Source organism: Lissotriton vulgaris, chromosome 3_1 (assembly GCF_964263255.1).
Source record: "Lissotriton vulgaris chromosome 3_1, aLisVul1.2, whole genome shotgun sequence".
Lineage (NCBI taxonomy): Eukaryota > Metazoa > Chordata > Amphibia > Caudata > Salamandridae > Lissotriton > Lissotriton vulgaris.
In genome coordinates, this window is record NC_141689.1 from 2,068,235,487 (window position 1) to 2,068,249,574 (window position 14,088).

The window sequence follows — 14,088 nt, forward strand, 5'->3', positions numbered from 1 at the left end:
ACATCCCAGAATACATTTTTGTCGAATGGCACACACCAGTCAAGCATAGTTCCTTTGTAAAAGAACCATCTACCAACCCATTCTTTATCTGCATTAACTAAACAGTGTAAAAATGTATGTGATATACGAAGAGAAGACATTCAGCGCCTAAACTGCATTTTCTGGTAGATAACAGAAGAGGTAGCTGTTAGTTTTAATGAAGAAGCTGTATTGTGGCTGGTTAAAGCTCTTGCTACATCCGTGGGGAAAAAACATTTTCTTTTACCCGAGGCTGGGGGCATTTACCACCTTTCAGCACTCAAAACTGAATGTTGTTAATGCCATGGGATAAATATGTACTTAAGTGTTTTTTCTACACTTCGTGGAGCGTTACAATTCACAAGAAGATTGTATTTCTTTCAATATTGAGGCCCAGTGATGCTGGATACCGACTTTCTGTGTTGAGAGATTTTGCAAGTCAAGTGATAAAACTTTCACTAGAAATGAATGCCGACAACAGATCTTCTGAAGATTGGAGTTTTTTTAGTGTCCCTTTGTCCTTCCTGGTGTTTGGCTGTTCCAGGGCTAAAAATAATATCCCAGGTTCCAAACCCATGGGAAGTAGCATCCAGATGAAAATGTGATAACATTTTATAAGCCCTCCAACAGATTTGCGTGTCTTGAGTAATTTTCCAGTTCCTCCAACTTGTAATCAATTGAGGATTTCGGTTTCTGGAAGGTGGCCCCCTTCTCCTGTAGACTAACCACCTGATCCTCTAGTTGAGGGATCCTTACTTCTGCTATTTTTAACCTTTCGGGATCTGGCCCACTGTTTTCTCGATCTTAGAAAGTCGAGCATGTAGAGCTGCGATTTCGGTGGTTTATGAGTCCCTTATTGCCCCCAACAACGTCTTGGCATCCAATTGCATTGTGGAATGGAGATCCCCTTGCTGAGCCTAATTGCTTAGACCAACCAGGTTGTGTTGTTGCAACTTTCCACATCCTGGGTCCTCCTGTTCAGTATCAAGTGATCACAGGGCTGCTGCTGACTTGGTAGTAGATGTCAAGGGTTGGAATAGCATCACATTTCCAGCTGGGGGAGAACAGGGGACACATGCTACGGCCCGATGGTTGCGGGGGTTGTGGGGGTTAGGGCTTCCCAAGCGAATCAGCCCCAGAGCATACACCTAACCGCAGACCTGATTTAACCTTCATGAAGTGAGGGTATTCCATGACTTCTCTGGTTTTTCTTCTTTTATTATGTGTGCAATGCTAAGTTTTCGTTGTAGAGCCATGTAGCACCCTAGTCTACAAGCATACTAGAATGTGCATCATTTCATAGAGGCAGTTGTGAGAAAGATCTTTAGGTGGATGGGATGCTCTCTTATACTGTCTATAAGAGTGAATGAGTCCATTTTTATCAAACCCTAAGTTATCTGATTGTGATTGGATCTATCTTTTCTACAGCAACCTTGAAGGACAATCTGTGATAATGCTTTTAATATCAGGACTGTACTCTATGTGATCACAAATTTCTTGTAATCTGAATTGTCCCTTGTCTATTCTAGAAGTGGCTCTACCGGCACCCTGGGTGGTAAACATATGTTATGTTATGTTATGTTATTATATTTTATTAAGCGCGAACAGCTGCCCCAGCAACGAGGCGTCCCGGCGCTGAACCATAACAGTAACCTGAGGGGAGGGGGAGGAAAAGGAAGGACTACTGAAGATTATGATGGGGAGAATAAAAGAGTTTTAATCACTTTGCGAAAGGCCAGCAGGTTGGTCATGGAGCAAATGTGGGGAGGCAGGGAGTTCCAGAGCTTTGCCCCCAAGACTCTGAAAGAACGGCCACCTATTCTGCTTAGTCTTATGCGGGGAGTTACAACCAGATGTTGACCCGAGGAGCGTAGAGCACGCTGGGGGATGTAAGGCTCTAAGAGTGGACGTAAAAGTCTGGGACAGTCAGTTTTAAGAATTTTAAAAACAGTAGTGAGAGCCTTAAATTGAACTCGGGCTTCCATACGCAGCCATTGAAGTTTCTGGATGGTGTTTCTTGCAGAGCATCTGCGGGGGAGGCCTACAACGGCCCTGGCAGCAGAGTTTTGTATCCGTTGTAGCCGCGCCATCTCAGCTTTATTAATGCCTAAGAATAGGACATTGGCGTAGTCCAGTCGAGCCAGAATGGTAGACTGGACTATCAGTTGGCGCGTGCAGTGGTCAAAAAAGCCAAGAATCGGATGAAGGCTCCTCAGCAGGCCCACACAAGTAGCAGCCAATTTCTTAGTGTGGGTCTGAAAGTTAAGAGAGGCGTCCACCCAGACACCTAGGTTTTTCACCACGTTTTTAGGGGGGGGGATGGGGCCCAATGCGGACGGCCACCAATGCTCAGTCCAATAGTCGGGGTTTTTGCCTAAGAGCAACACCTCTGTTTTACCAGCGTTCAGCTGGAGGCAGTTGTATGACATCCAGCGTGCAACTGCCTCCAGTCCGTTTTTGAATTTTGTAGCTGAGATCGAGGGGCCTTCAGTCAAGGAGATAACCAGCTGGGTGTCGTCGGTGTACGACACCAGCGTAAGGTCCCATTCTTTTGCTATTTCAGCGAGAGGCTGGACATAAAGATTGAATAGGGACAGTCCTGGACAACCTCAGGGAGGGTATGGATACCAACCAGCGCCAGGCCCTAGTGCTCCTCGACCTCTCTGCCGCCTTTGATACCGTGGATCACACCATTCTGCTGTCCCGTATCAAGGCGGCGGGGATCGGGGGTACCGCTCTGGTCTGGCTTTCCTCCTTCCTGAGGGACCGCACCCAGGCCGTCCGCCTGGGCGACTTTACAGCGGACGTCCGGAAAGTTCAATGCGGGGTCCCCCAAGGCTCCTCCCTTTCCCCCCTCTTATTCAATTTGTACGTTGCCCCGCTTATCTTTTCTCTTCAACAGATGGAGGTCGCCGTTTTTAATTACGCGGACGACCTCCAGCTGGTTTTCAATCTATCCTCTTCTCCCTCTTCTGTCTTAAACTTTCAATCTGTTATGCTCCACATCAGGGACTGGATGAACCACAATCACCTCAAACTCAACCCCGACAAGACCGAACTGGTGTTGACGGGTGGTTCATGCAGCCCCTGGTCTCCTCTCTTCTGGCCCCCCTCCCTTGGCCCTTCTCCTGTACCCTCTTCCTCTGTTAAAACCCTGGGCATAAAACTCAACTCTCAACTCACCCTTCACTCCCAGGTTAGCTCTGTGGTGTCTTCTTCTTTCCTTTCACTGCGCACTATACGCAGGGTGTCCCGTTTCTTCACCTTTTCCGCTCTCAAACTTATCATCCTGGCCATGGTGGTATCCCGCCTGGACTACGGCAACGCCCTATATGCCGGCATCCCCGCATATAGCTTGCGTCGCCTACAACTGATACAGAACCAGGCGGCCCGCCTGGCCTTCAAACTTCCAAAATTTCACCACTCTACCCCTCTTCTAAAAACGCTACATTGGCTCCCTGTGCTAGCCAGGGTCCAATTTAAGCTCGCCTCTATCACCTTTTTGGCACGCCAGGACGTGGCACCTGCCTTTACCTCTTCTGAGATCATTCCCTACGTTCCCACCAGGGAACTCCGCTCGTCCTCCCAGTCCCTCCTCACTGTCCCACGCTATCGGAGAAAGAAGTGGGGAGGCTCAAAATTTGCCACTCTTGCCCCGATCCTCTGGAATTCCCTTCCCCTTGAACTCCGCTCCATCACCCTGTACCCCCAATTCCGAAAACATCTCAAGACCTTCTTGTTCAAGAAGTTCCTTGAGTAAAACGCCATCACCCCCCCCTGCTTTCTAGCCCTGGACCATGTTAGCATTAGCGCCAAGAAACCGCTGGTAGACGTGCGCTCTATAAATAATTTTAAACTTAAACTTAAAGTTAAACGGGCTGAGCGCCGATCCCTGCGGTACACCTTGCTCTATGGGGTGAGGCCGGGAGATAAATGGGGGGGCTGAGACCCGGAAGGATCTGTCCGTCAGGAAAGACCGAAACCACTCAAGGGCAAGGTCTCTAATACCTATGGCTTCGAGGCGTTTTAGCAGAAGAGAGTGAGAGACCGTATCAAAGGCTGCGCTGAGGTCGAGTAAAATCAGCGCAGCACTTTGACCGGCGTCCAAGAGGTTCCGTAGGTGTTCAATAGTGGTCAGCAGGGCAGATTCGGTACTGAATCCTGGCCTAAAGCCATTCTGTGAGGGGTCTAGGATTTGATTTTGCGTCATGTAGTTGGCTAAAACCTTGTTCACATGTGCTTCTGCCAATTTTGAAGCCCAAGGAAGCAACGAAATTGGTCTGAAATTTTCTGGTTTTGATGGGTCTAGAGTGGGTTTTTTAATGATTGGGGAGACCCAAGCCTGCTTCCAACATGTGGGAACCACAGCCGAGGAAAATGATAGGTTGAGTAGGGTAGTCAGAGGAGGAAGGAAAAACTCAAGGGATTCTAGGAATTTGGCGGGTCTCATGGCGTCTGTAGGAGAGCCAGATTTAACTTTAGTACATAATTTAGCAAGCTCATCATGGGTTATGCTGGGGATGAGTGATAAACTGGGACTGTCCGGCACTGACTTACATGGTTTGGAGGTTTCCAGTGAATTCTGAGGAAAGGTGGTATAGATTTTCTTTACTTTATCGGTAAAGAAGTTGGCAAGTTCATCGCAATGTTCTGCGGAGGTGATACATGGAGCTGGATTAGAGCTAACTAAGTTTTTGAACAAGTTTAAAAATAGTTTTTGAAGGGTTAGTACTAGAGCTGATTGCTTCCGCATAAAAGGAAGCACGGGTGGTATGAACCGCCTTGTGGTACAACCTCAGTTTGGACAGGTAAACAGCTTTATCTGTCTCCTTATATTCTTTCCTCCACTGGCGTTCAGCTCTCTTGCAGTCTTTCCGCATGGTTAAAAGATTCTCATTGTACCATGGATTAGATGGGGTACTACGAGTTTTGGTCCACTTTGCTGGAATGAGGGAGTCAAGTCCTGAATTGATCCATTCTTGGAAGGCCGCATAGGCTGAATTAATATCTCCGTTAGTGGGGTTGAGGTGGAGGTTGCTTAGTTTGTTGGTAAGATCACTAGATGTCAGTTTATGCCAAGGCCTCTTGTAGCGAGAACTGGAGGTGTTTTTCATGATCGAATCTCTGACCTTCAGGGAAAATTTAATAAGAGAGTGGTCAGTCATGGGTTTAGGGAGGTCAGCCGTGGCATCTAAAAGATTGGAGAAAACAGAGTCCAATAGATGCCCGGCAGAGTGGGTGGGGGTTTGGATGAGTGGGTTTAGCTGAAGGGCAGAAAGGTCTGCCTGTAGGTTCTTAATGATTGGATCGGTCATGGAGTCGAAGTGTAAATTAAGGTCTCCCAAGATGGTGAAATTGGGAGAGGATATCACTAAAGTGTGGGCGACGTCTAAGAGTTCTTCAATGAACCGGGCGGAGGGGCCTGGGGGCCGGTAGATGTAAATTCCAGATAGGGGGAACTGGGGACTAGTGGAGATTTTGAACCGTGCGCTTTCGCAACCCCAGATGGCTTCCTTTTCGAAGGTGCAGTTGTATGACGATCTGTAGATGACAGCAATCCCCCCGCCCCTGGAGTCTCTATTGATGGTTTTTATAGAGAAGCCCTAGGGCAACGAGAGGTTTTGGATGCTGGTTTGATCGTCGTGGAGCCAGGTTTCGCATATAAACATAATATCTGGACGTTCATCTGTTATGAGGGTGAACACATCGGCATGGTGTTTCACAAGGGATCTAACATTAAGTTGGAGGATGGTAAGGGAGAAGTGCTTATGTGCAGTAGTATTGTGGCTAGCTAGGCCAGGTGAGGGTGTCAGAAAACTGCAGGGCTTGCAATACAGACCTGTTTGTCCAAGGCAACCTTCGAGCTTATCGCATCTTGAGTCCGGCTTAAGTGCGAGAAGGGACTTTCTATCGTACTGTATTTTGTATTGTACGAATTGAGCAGGGGAACTGGCGAGAGGCGATGGTCTGGCGATGACGGGTGCAGACGGGCTTGCCTTAGGCGCGCCTTCGGCGCGCAAACAGCGCTCCCGCTGCGCTTGCGTGGGAAGCACATTTAGGGAGAGGAGGGGTGGGCGTGGCCTGTCAGGTGGGCGTGGCCTCGCAACTGGCGATGGCAGCCGTGAATAACAATTCCACGAAGCAGCGCTAAATCCGCTGAATGTGGGATGCCTGTTCGGCAAATAGCCCAGCAAAGAGCTCAGGGTAAGGAATTAAAGTTTTAAAATATGTCCCAAACACAAGATAAACAATTTTAAAAACAGCGAGTAATTCCTCCGGCTTCCGCTTCAGAGGTAATGGTTTCAGTGGGCGCACTCGTAGTCAGCGCTTTCTTATAGGCGGGAGGGGTGGGTGTGGCCTGTCAGGTGGGCGTGGCCTCGCAACTGGCGATGGCGGCCGTGAATAACAATTCCACGAAGCAGCGCTAAATCAGCTGAATGTGGGATGCCTGTATATCAACCAAAGACTTGTGATCTACTCTTACTACGAATTCCATTTCCTTCAAATAATGTAAAAAACGATTAACACTCCGTCAGCAAGTCAAAGCTTCACATTCAACAACCAAATAAGATGGTTCAGTACCTTTAAGACTGTCGCTGCCAAGGGCTACTGTAGGAGGCTGTAGGAGGCTGACTTAGTATATGGTACACCCTTATTTAAGTGTTTACACCTTGGACTAATCCAGGCAACCCTTATGGTGATTTTAGAAAGCTCCCAAAGTGGTGGCTGTGGAGAACAGCCTTCAAACCTATCTTGAAGTAGTGTTAAGCAGCGTGTCTTACCAGTTTAATAATGTGTGTAGGTTAAATAAAAAAGAACCATATAGTGTATATATAAAAAGATGTCTATTTATTACACAACACTTACTAACACATTGCTATATCTCCTACCCAGAGCTATCAACACAAATACACAACATTACTTCAATTGCAATAAGGTAAGTAGCACAAAATACTGTGGTCTCCAGGGCGAGGCCAAACCATATATTAAAAGGAATGTGTACTGTAGGAGAGGACTGAGCTTGGACCAGAAGATCCAGAGTAGCCAGGGACACAAGGACCCACCCAAGGTAAGTACCAAGGAACCCTATGAGGCTGTGTGCAGGCTGGAAACACAGCTGTGCGCCCAATGGAAGTCAAAGGAGAAGTCATGGTTACAGTTTTGGAAACAGAAGAATTCTTCCCAGAGGACCAAAAGTATTGCCTTGGTTGATGACCTCAAGGTCCTGGCTGGACTATAGGGCATAATTCTTTTTCTAATATACTGAGTCCCGCCGTTGTGGACAGCCTTAAAGGCCAACACGAGAGACTTGAAATCAACTCTATTTTTTATTGGCAACCAATGTAGTGATTTCAAAAGGCTAGTCATATGTGTTCCTCGGCCCAACCATGGAGATTGCTCTGGTAGCTGACTTTTGGACAACCTGAAGACAGCTCAGTAGATACTTGGGAATACCTAAGTAGAAGCCAGGTGCTTAGGGGCGAAGAGAGGTCGGAAACCTCAGTAGACTACAATGGATGATTTGGAAAAAAGTGCAGAAGGAGGAGAAGGGGAAGATATCCGGTGCAATATAAGAGTGGATTCTGGAAGTGAAGAACCTGCAAGCAGAGGGGACATAGTCTATGCTCATCAGAAGTCACCAGGAGGCACAGAAGAGCAATGCCCAAAAATATTGGACGGTTCAGACGAGTCGATGGTGACCTTGTTACTGCAGCTGTGAAGACCAGGTGATCATGAGGAAGTCCTGCACGAGTTGTCAGATGTCAGTGACCAGGAGGTCAGTGTCTGGCGAGAGCACCAACAAGCCTTGGTAGCCGTAACTGGTGTGGAGAACAAAGAAGAAGCAACGTTGGGACAAACAAGGTCCAAGAGATACACCAACAACAGGAGAGTCAGGGCAGGCTCGAGCGAGCGGGGAAGACCACTGGAGTAGAAGAAGACCCTCAGCAGGACCCACAGGCCAAAGGCATAGGAGTCACAAGAGGACCTCAAGCAGCTTACCAGGAAGGAAGGCACACAGTACCGAGGAGGCAATGAGGATGCTGTACTTGGCAGGAAGAGAGGCTGAAAGCTTGTGCTTCTTGTAGCCTGAAGATTTCTGGACTGCAGAGCCAACAAACCTTGGTAATGGCAACCTGATGCTTTGCACAGGGGTTCAGCCCCAACGGTTCAGATGAGGGACACTGACTTCAAAATTGCAGGAAGGACAGGTCAGGCCTCGAGGAAGTTGCAGAATCACCACCTGTGTTGCTGAGCCTTTCCAATTCCCTGTGAAGTCAGGAGCAGCAGACCACTTAGCTTCGTTGTGGTGCCTCCAGATGCAGGGAAGTGACTCCTTCACTCCAAGGGAGTTCACTTTGGTTGTCCTTGATGTCCACAGGTCTGTTGAAGATCCTGGAAGAAGCACAGACACAGACGACTTGCACAATAGCGAGACCAGGAGCAGCAGGAGTCTTTGTTGATGCAGTCTCGGTTTTAGCCGAAGTCCAAGTGTCCGGATGGCTGAAGAGTTACGTGATTTCATGTTTGAGTCTTGTCCCATGACGACGCTAAGGAACAACCCACAAGTAAGCCCTTAGGTATCCTAGGAAAAGGATTGGAACGACTCAGGGGTCCCTCCCAGAGGAGGAGCTGGACAGAGGGGAGGGTACTCCCATGGCCTTTGACCAGTTTTGCGCAATAGCAGGAGAAAGGGCTCCCTGAACTGGCTAACACTGGAATATGCAAGGAGGGCAGTCTAATAGTGCTAGCAAGCGCCCCCACCCCATCCCAAATCATTAAGTCCTGTCTGGAAGGTGGTCACACCTCCCGGTAACAGGAAACCTATTGTACTACCCTAGCAGGAGGGCAGAATTGTATCTGTGGTGGTCAGCAGCACTAGCTTGCTGTCAGACCCTGAAAGGCTGTTACTGTGTGCACAGGGGGTACTCCAATTGAGCCCCCTGTGCGCATGATCATACTTCCAACAGTGGAATCAGTGTTGTGGTATGATTCTAAAGTGTTTGATTCCAAACATGACCTGTTTCAGCACAGCCCCTATATAGTTAGACATCTCGTATTGACTGACGTCCACTATATGCATTAAAATGGCTAACCACACTTACAAAGCTTGGATAATTGCCTCATCATCTCCGGGGTTTGAAGGGGTGTCCTGCTGATGCAGTGACAGCCTCACACTTAAAGGAGCAGGGCAAAAAAGAGGGATGCAGAAAGGAGTGCTGTGGCAAGACCAAACGCCACATACAGTAGAGACCAGTAGCAGGACCAGGGGCAAAAGCAACTAGTGGTCAACCTGTCACACAGAACCTTAAGTGAGACAGAGATGACAGTACTAGAAAAAGGACTAAGGTATGTGCCAACTCCCAGAACCAACAGGTTCAGAGACAATTGTGAGATACAGGAATTCTTCAGGAAAGTTCATCTAAAAACCTTTTTCCAAGACATGTCCAGAACCAATTCGGGAGACTCAGGCCTACGTAATCCCTCCACTTTCACCCCTTACAACAGTATGATTCCCCCAGAAATACTTACTTTTGAAAGAGCAGTACTGAAATAGTTGGCTGTTATCCCAAAAGGAAACCCTTTCCACAACCTCTCTAATGCTGAATTGACAGCTGCACGATCCTTGGGCACGGGACACCAGCATTACCATAAAACAAGCAGATAAGGGTGGCACCACGGAGATCCAATCCACTTCCGATTATGACCTTGAGTGCAAACGCCAACTCAGCAATACCAGATACTACACTCCCATCTCTGAAAATCTACTCCGAGACTGACATCAGAAATTGCTTGTATGGTATTTGAGGCGGAAACTAATGGCTGGATTTCTAAAAAAGAGGCGGATTTCCTGATAACAAAGGATCCAAAAGTTCCTTAGTTTTATACACTCCCAAAAATTCATAAGGGTACAACACCAGTCCCAGGAAGGCCTATAGTTTCAGGAATAGGTTCGCTCCTTGAACCTCTGTCAAGATTTTGTGACCACTTCTTACAACCTTTGGTGAGCAAAATACCTTCCTTTGTACGTGACACAACCAACATCTTAGGTATCATAGAGGAAGCACAGGGCCCTGATGAGATCAACCTTCTAGTCACACTTGACGTAGAAGCGTTGTACACGAATATTCCTCAGCACGCCACCTTGACCGCTATTGAATCATCGATGATGAGAGAAGACACGATCTCACCCACTCCTATTTCTTTCATTATGGGGTGTGCCACACTGGCATTGACTGAAAACCTCTTTGAGTACAAGAAACAACTTTTCCATCAGTCCCAAGGTACTTCCATGAGGAGAACCATCACCCCCAGTGTGGCCTGCCTCTACATGACAACCTTTGAAGAAAACGTCATCATGTACCTGAGTAATCCCTACATCAGTAACCTAACTTTGTGGAAAAGGTTTATTGATGACTTCTTGATTTTTTGGAAGCGTGATCTCTTCACCTGTGAGGAATTCTGCCAGTGGGTGAACATGCAAAACAAAGTTTTGAAATTTACACATATAATCTTTGATACGAGTAAATCCTTGTTGGTTCTGAATTTGTGAGACTTGACAGCACAGAACTGAGTACAACCCTATGCAAAAAACTAACAGACAGGAATAGTCTGCTACTGTAAAGTAATCATCACCTCAGGGCCCTCAAAAAAAACCTACCCTTTGGGCAGTTCGTCAGTATCAGGAGAAACTGCAGTACCCTCACAGACTACAGAACTGAGGCTAAAGGACTGGAGTACAATCTAAGACAAAAGGGTTATCCTGAACAACATGGCAGGAACTCCTTTAAGAGGGTAATGAATAACCCCCGGGAGTCACTACAACAAGTAACATCAAAAGTACACACAGACACCCTGACATGTGTCACATTATTCAGTCCAGACTCCACACTTATTAAAGGGATCATTAAGAAACAGTGGGGTATCCTGAACACTGGAGACCTGGACATACCAACACCCAGGTTTGCCTTCAAACGAACAAAAAATTTGAAAGATATCCTAGTACACACAAGACCTAAGACTGAGAACAATACAGTCCAAAGAACCCTCTGGGGTCTCCCTCCAGTCACAGGGCACCATCCATGTGGTACCTGTTCGGTCTGTGAACAAACAAGAGCCACGAAAGAGATAACGCTCTCTGACACATTCACTTGGTAATTAAAATGACACACTAACTGCAACACATCCCACTGTATGTACATGGGCATGTGCCCCCACAATAAGAAATATGTAGGGATAACCACGAGGGCGGTTAGAACACGCATCAAGTCAAGTCAAGTCAAGGACATTTGTATCGCGCACAAATCACATCGAAGAGTCTCATGGCGCTTGCAGGAGGCTCTGACAGGAGGGTTGGGGGTGGTTTAATTTCCAAAAAGCCAGGTCATCACCGAACACAAGAGCAACATAAGATGCCTGAGAGTCACTACTAAGATGTACACCCACTATAAAGAACCGAAACATACCCCTGAGTTCCTACAGTGGCTGGTTCTTGAAGCCCACCTTAAAATCACACAACAGGCACTATACTGGGTACACCATCTGGCCACTGATCAGCATGGATGGCCTTAATGATGACATACCTTGGGTTTCCCTAGCTGACAGATAACACTCCCAATGTCAGGGCGTCCTGAAGTAAGTCCATTGCTAACACACTGTAATGAGAGGATGGGATTACAAACCCCCTGCACCCCTGGGACTGCACCTCCCGCTTCATGCTACTGTCACTTTGCATACCTAACTGACTGGGGTGGCGGTTTGGTGCATGTGATCTAAGATAAATGATTGGAGCCCGCTTGGATAAGAGAGCGTGCAATATTAACTTCCACATATGAGCGTGATACTGTGTTGATTTTAATGTTGACCTTTTAGTGGTTGCCACACCATATTCATGAGCCGGGCCGATGTACCAACACATATTAGACAATAGGTCTAGTCGGGGTATAAGAAGGGTTCACTACAATTCTAGTTCCTGAATAGTTTAATACATAGAACTGTTCTACGCCTTTGACTACTCTGTAAGATAGCCGCCAAGTGTACCAGCATCAGTTGTGCGGTTCCATACTTAACCAGTCACGGGTCCTAATGTGATCCGGTAGCCACCCCCTCCCCACACGAGATGCCGGAAAGTACTTCCGCGCCAATGCTAGGCAGCTTGTCACTTTTCCAGTACCGGCGGAGCGGGGTATGTGAATCAGCCCACATCCGCAGCGGATCGGTGAGTAATAACAGGTAGCCGACATTGTCCAGCCCTGTGACAGAGCGTTTCTGCAGAGTGGGGTTTTGATGGAATGAGCTCGCCACATGGTAACCGCCACTCCTTTGCATCAAACAATGAATAGGGGGGTGAATGTTGGGATGTTGGTATAAGACAGGCATACCGATATCAGGGAGGCTGACTACCTGAGAGAGGAGGCCTTCAGCTGTTATAAGGGTTCAGTTTGTAGCAACCAAGTATCACATGGATTCGCCCCGAGTGCAGCTGGGAGATACAACTAGGGATTGTTGACAGATGTGCTTGCTCCCCACCACCTGACTATGAGGCATGCGATTTGCATGGGGTAAATTGACAACTTTGCCTAAGGTATCATGTTGGCCTCCGTGTCTTGCCTTTCACGTTTTCTAGGATACCATGACCTAGGTGTCTCGATTAACCGCCAGACACCTCATGGAGTGATACTTTCACTACAGATAGGTGAGTGGATTGATAGTTATATCCACTCAGAAAACTGTTGTGGTTTTTATAAGTGATTCCCTGCTGTGCATTTTTAACACAGTCTTCTGTTTTTAAGATAGTTAACCCATCTACTTGTTTGTGGGTGATGGATTGACTCTCACAGTACTATCATACACCATTGAAATTGCAACACAGTACCTTATGTTCACGAGTAGGGGTAGACATGAATAGAGAGAGCAATGGCTATACTGTGACCTATATACTATTGATACAGTTGTGATTCCATTTGGTATCCCCTTTTCTTAGGTCACTTTGCAGTACTGCAGGACATATTACTCGCCGTTTGGATATGTGGTAGATAGTATGCATACCCACCTCTTTGTGTAGATAGTTCATTCCCTAGGTCCTGAAGAATTGCCACGGATCATACTGACCAACAGGCATGAAACATGTCGACCTGTAGAGCATAGCTAAACTGAACCATTATGTCAGAGAGCTGCCACTCTTATTGTTTTTAATTAGGTGGATAGCCAGCCTGAATACAAGTCTTATTTGGACTATCCTACCTGCTTTAGTCACTTTCCCATACATCTACACCATCTAGACCCCTCACACCCACTGCACCATACGGCAAGGAACAAAAGATCCCTGCTAAGGAGCCCCTTCATGGGTTCCCATTGGGTATTGCCGCGCCGACCTGACGAGGAGCAGGTCCATATGATGAAGCATGACATCTAGCTGGCTGGGTGTGTGAGGACACTAGTTCAGACAGGAAGTATTCCCTTCCTCTCTCTCTAATCTACTTAATTTGCACACATAATCAGGGATTCCCTACTCTTGTCTCTGTGGTTCGTACAATTGAGGAACTGCATACCTTTAGGTACCCTCTCACTTATAACCAAGCACCCTGCCCTCAGGACTGAAGAGCCTGCCATAGGGGTGACTTACAGGTTTTAAGTGCAGCAACCTCAGATATAAGGAAACACATCAGTCGTGAGCGGTGCAAGCACCGACTCACACAGGCTGCAATAACAGGCCTATAGTCACAGTTTAAGTGGACTCCCATGAGTGGCACAAATGGAGAGCTGACTGAATGCATCCCAATTGAGCGTGGTGTACACCAAGGGTGTGTTCTCGCTCCAACACTGAATTCATTATATAAGAAGGATATCGCAGATGTACTAGAAAACTGTAAAAATGACTTGTCTGTCTTGAAAAATAGAAGGTACCCATTCTCCTACTTGCAGATGATTCTCTACTAATTTCTAAGAAGCCTATGGGGCTTAAAATTCTAATAGATACATTTTAGGTTTTGTAGGTCTAGGGCCTTGGAACTAAATGTAAAAAAGTCCAAATACATGGTGCTGGGTAAGGGAACGAGTAGAAACTCACTC

The 14,088-nt window shown here is 47.1% G+C and overlaps 1 protein-coding gene across 2 annotated transcripts in view; it reads right to left on the bottom strand.

The window, feature by feature from the left end:
• The window catches only part of TUSC3 (tumor suppressor candidate 3), a 1,509,257-nt gene that overhangs the window by 1,054,021 nt on the left and 441,148 nt on the right, over positions 1-14,088 (bottom strand). The window lies entirely within an intron of this gene.